Here is a 5,000-nt window from a genome sequence, read left to right as displayed (position 1 = left end):
GTCTCCTGAGCTCCTCTCTCCTGGTGGGATGGAGCTCCAGGAGACAGAACACTAACTCTGTATCATCAGAACGGACTGAAAGCCGTCAGGAGACTCCCTGCATTCATGTGTTCATAGAGCGGCATTCTGGGTCTGCTCCGTCACACATGAATCATTCATTCATTCCTCTGTTCCATCGCCTGGTAACCACAGGCCTCAAGCTGGGAGGAAACCAACACCTTACTGGGACTGAGGAGAGAGGGAGAGAGAGAGAGAGGCTAGAGAGAGAGAGAGACAGATAGAGAGAGAGAGAGTGTGTGAGAGAGAGAGACAGAGGATAGCGAGAGAGTGCGAGAGAGAGAGAGACAGACAGAGAAAAGAGAGAGAGAGAGAGAGAGAGAGGGAGAGAGAGAGAGAGAGGATAGAGAGAGAAAGGACTGAAAGGAGCGAGAGGGAAGATAAAAGATGAGGAGAGAGAGCGGTTGTGACACCTTTATGTCCTGCGGCCTTGTGGGAAATCTGAGCGTTTCTTTGGGTCCGGATCAACAACAGGCAGGAAGAGAGACACAGAAATGATCCAACAAATACAGGATAGAATGCATACAGGCTGGGGAGGAGTGGGGGAGGGGCCACACCATGTGTGTGTGTGTGTATGTGTGTGTGCGTGCGTGCGTGCGTGTGTGTGTGCGTGCCTGTGAGTGTGTGTGTGTGTGTGTGTGTGTGTGTGTGTGTGTGTGTGTGTGTGCGTGTGTGTGTGTGTGTGTGTGTGTGTGTGCGTGTCTGTGTGTGTGTGTGTGTGTGTGTGTGTGTGTGTGTGTGTCTGTGTGCGTGTGTGTGTGTGTGTAACAAAGGGAGGGAAACAGAGCGACTGATGTCTTTATGTGGAGAAGATGTTCCCTCTGGCTCGTTATAAATAAACCTGCACACACACACACACACACACACACACACACACACAGAAACACACACACACACACACACACACACACACACACACACACACACACACACACACGCACACACACACACACACACACACACACACACACCACACACACACACACACACACACACACACACACACACACACCCCGGGTCACTGCCTACAACATCCATCAACCATCAAACCATTATCCATTCTTACTTCGATTCCCATCTGACATCCATCAATCATCCATCTTCATCCATCCATGCCTCTCTCTCATCCATTCATCATCCATCTTCCTTCTTCTGTCCCTGAACTGAGGACTTACCTGATTGGCCAGACCTACTTTCATGGACTGTTTGATGATTGGTTGATTTGGTCAGGGTTATTGGAGACAGAAAATGACATCATCCACACCTCTTCCCCCCACCCCATCCCCCACGAGGACCCTCAGCCAGACCAGATGATACACCATCAGAGTGAGAAGAACAGAAGAACAGTCCCTCACAGTCAGTCAGTCAGTCAGTCCCCTCAGAGTCAGTGAGAGAAAGGTAAGAATTTAATTTTTACTCGTAAGGGTTGAATTATTAAGGCATGATTGCCTATATATATGATAGTATATATATATATATATATATATATAGTACTTATATATCAATGTCATCAACATCAATGTTTATCCATTATTTGCTATGAAAATTACCAGTTTTATTTGTTAGTTTTCGTTAAGGTTAATAACTCACAGTTTCAATATTAGTTTGAGATCCTAATCCGGATGTATCATCTTTAAAGACAAACTATTCACAGCGTTACGTTTTCCACTTAGAATTTATAATATCAAAGGTTTATTCTGCAAAATCACATTATTTAATACGTAGGCATTAATACGTTTAATAAGTAGGCAAACAAAACAAAGCACAAAACAGCACACCTCGACAGCCAGTGTTGTGCAAGTTCATACTTCACATGAACTAGTTCAAAGTTCAGTTCATACAAAAGAAAATGAATAAATTCACGTTCACCAATTCATAGTTCACCAATTCAGTTTTGAACTAGTTCATGTTCAGTTCATTCTGTTCAACAGTTTTTTTTAGAAACTGAAGAAAAACTGCCCATCTCTCTGCCCGCTGCCCATCACTACAATCTCAAATTGTTGTGGATATTATTTGTACACCTGTTTCATTCATCAAAACTAAGGCAGTAACTCTTTTTAATAATCATGTCATCTGGACCTAAGCATCAATTCAGAGTGTCACAAAATCTGAACTAGTTAAAGTTCAAGTTCTTTAGTTAAAAATATGTTACGTTTAGTTCAAAGTTCATAGAAAAATTAACTTGTTCAATTAACTAGTTATTTTGAACTAGTTCATGCACAACACTGTCGACAGCAGGCATCACCTCATCACCTGGTCTAATGAAACCGACTGGCCGTCAGGTGAGCTGCTGGTCGCTCAGCGGCCTGCAGGGGGCGCTGGACCGTCAGGTGAGTTGCTCAGTGTCCTGTATGGGGCGCTGGACCGTCAGGTGAGCTGCTGGTCGCTCAGTGTCCTGCAGGGGGCGCTGGACCGTCAGGTGAACTGCGGGTCGCTCAGTGTCCTACAGGGGGCGCTGGACGCTCCGACACGAGAACTTAATCAGTCACAGTCCAACTAGAACACATAACGCTCTCTTCGTTCTGTCTCCTCTGCGCATGCGCTCCACGGATGGTTGGTCCTGAAGCAGCTCCTTATTGATCGCCTCCCGCGGAGCAGCGCGAGTCACGGCCTTCCTTCTCGCGCTCCCCGGGGGATACGATTCAATTTCCATTCCGTGACTCCATTAGGCTCCCGTCCTGACGGCCTGCAGAGGGCGCTGTCGGGTCTCGTCACGGTCACCCGCGGATCGGTGCTTTCTATTCCTTGCTCCGATGACGGATGATGAGTCACATGACCAAACATCCATCACTCTGATCGATCCGAACAGCCGCTGCCCAGGACAGCATCATTAAACACTCTGCTGATAGATACCTGGAGCTCTCTCCCTCAGGATGAATGTCTCTCTCTCTCTCTCTCTCTCTCTCTATATATATATATATATATAAATTATATATATATATGTTTGTGTAGGGGTTAGACAGTATAGAGACAGGTCATGAAGGAGCAGGTAGGGCTTAGACAGTACAGAGGCAGGTCATGAAGGAGCAGGTAGGGCTTAGACAGTACAGAGGCAGGTCATGAAGGAGCAGGTAGAGGTAGCAGAGGCTGTGTTTGCTTTGTTAAATCATCTTTTATTTGTAAATTGTACAAAGTCAAGACATGGCCACCGACAGCGGCCCAATCACACAAGGGTGGGGGAGGTCACATGGTGGAGCTTTGGTAGTGTCACGTGACCTTTGGACAGGAAGTAGGTGTCTATATTTCATATGCTTCATATTCATATACATGCACCTTTCAACATGCAAGGTCATTACAAATAAAGTTAACAAACTCAATGGTAGGAAGTTTCCACGGTAACATCACAAGGACATAATATTTACACACAACTGCTATCTGACACTCATAATTTATCTGTATATGATTTACATATTTTATCTATTATTTAACATTTCAATCTGATAAAAGTCCAGCATTTAGGTTTCAAATTTATTCAAGTGTTTCAATAAAGTTTGATACAAAACATTTACTTAATCAAGGGGTCTAAAATATCTAGCATTAAACACATGAATGAACTGGTGAATAATGAGGTCATACTGATGAATATGAACTTGTGAATAATGATGTCATTCTGAGAAATATGAACTGGTGAATAATGAGGTCATACGGAGGAATATGAACTAGTGAATAATGAGGTCATACTGAGGAATATGAACTGGTGAATAATGACATCATACTGAGGAATATGTAAGGGATAATCACCGAGAGGCAGGGCAATAAACAGTTTGATATGCCCGGCTAGTGGACGGCTTACCGCCCGAGACGAAGCCAACATAATAAAACAATTCAAATACTTTAATAATTCAGCTTTTTCTTATTTGTATTGCATGCTTAATAAATGTATACTCTGTTTGAGTTCATCTCCCTCAAAAAGTAGTCCCCTGTAGAACTACGGTGAATAACGTTAGCGAATTTTTCGTAGGTGGAATCCGGAAGAATCATGAATATTAGGGTTACGGTTATGGTTATGGTTAGGGTGAGGGTTACGGTTACGGTTATGGTTAGGGTGAGGGTTACGCTTATGGTTAGGTTTAGGGTTAGGGTTAGGAGTCAGCGTTTGAGTTTGCCTGTCCAATCCTAGCGCTTGAGGCAGAACTTTTCCCAGATTCCGCCTACGAAAAACAACCGACCGGGGAACATAGGACCCGGGGAACATAGGTACGCTCACCGTTAGCTCAGCTGTATCTTATTAGTTTCTATAGCAACCACACAAGGCTGCATTTGATCACTAGTTTAATAACATAGTTGCTACATTGTATCTCGCTTGCGAAACATGTATCGACTGACCCTCCGATAGATTTCCGACACATTTTAGAAACTTTTTCAAACAAGGTTTATTTTTACAATGGACCTCATGTTTGACTTTTCTGTGATAGAAAAAAATACAAGCGGCGTATTGATCTATTATTTGATGACGCTGTGCTCAGTCAGCGGGCAACCTGCCGGGTTAATGCCCTCCTCCCAGCCAATCAGAATCAAGAATTCTTAAACAAAGTAGAATAAGAAATATTGAATAATGAGGTCATACGGAGGAATATGAAAAAGTAAATAATAAGGTCACACTGAGGGGCAGGTATTATAAGGGCAGTATGCTGTATGGTCAACAAGTGGGTAAACAAGTTGGTTAACTAGTGGTTAACTAGTGGTTAACTAGTGACAGTGGTCTTCTGATTGGTTAACTAGTGTTAGTGGTCTACTGATTGGTAAACTGTGGAGTGAACAAATCGGTTACCTAGTGGTTAACTAGTGGCAGTGGTCTACTGATTGGTTAACTAGTGGAAATGGTCTTCTGATTGGTTAACTAGTGTTAGTGGTCTACTGATTGGTAAAGTAGTGGTTAACTACTACTAGTAGTTGTCTACTAATTGCAGACCACAATTAGTAGTTAACGAGTAGCAGTCTAC

General features: G+C 43.5%; 1 protein-coding gene across 1 annotated transcript in view; it reads right to left on the bottom strand.

Annotated features, from left to right (window-relative positions):
- Positions 1-3,152: 3,152 nt before the first annotated feature.
- Positions 3,153-5,000, bottom strand: part of LOC311345035 (glycine receptor subunit beta-like) — a 4,348-nt gene continuing 2,500 nt past the window's right edge. Inside the window, exon 3 of the mRNA XM_084469395.1 lies at positions 3,153-5,000. This exon is cut by the window's right edge and continues 1,215 nt beyond it. The gene's annotated coding sequence lies outside the window, so the exon portion shown is untranslated.

This window comes from Micromesistius poutassou (genome assembly GCF_964030765.1).
Source record: "Micromesistius poutassou genome assembly, chromosome: 6".
Taxonomy (NCBI): Eukaryota; Metazoa; Chordata; class Actinopteri; order Gadiformes; family Gadidae; genus Micromesistius; species Micromesistius poutassou.
The sequence above is the reverse complement of the archived record's forward strand: the minus strand, read 5'-3'. Positions and strand labels throughout refer to the sequence as shown.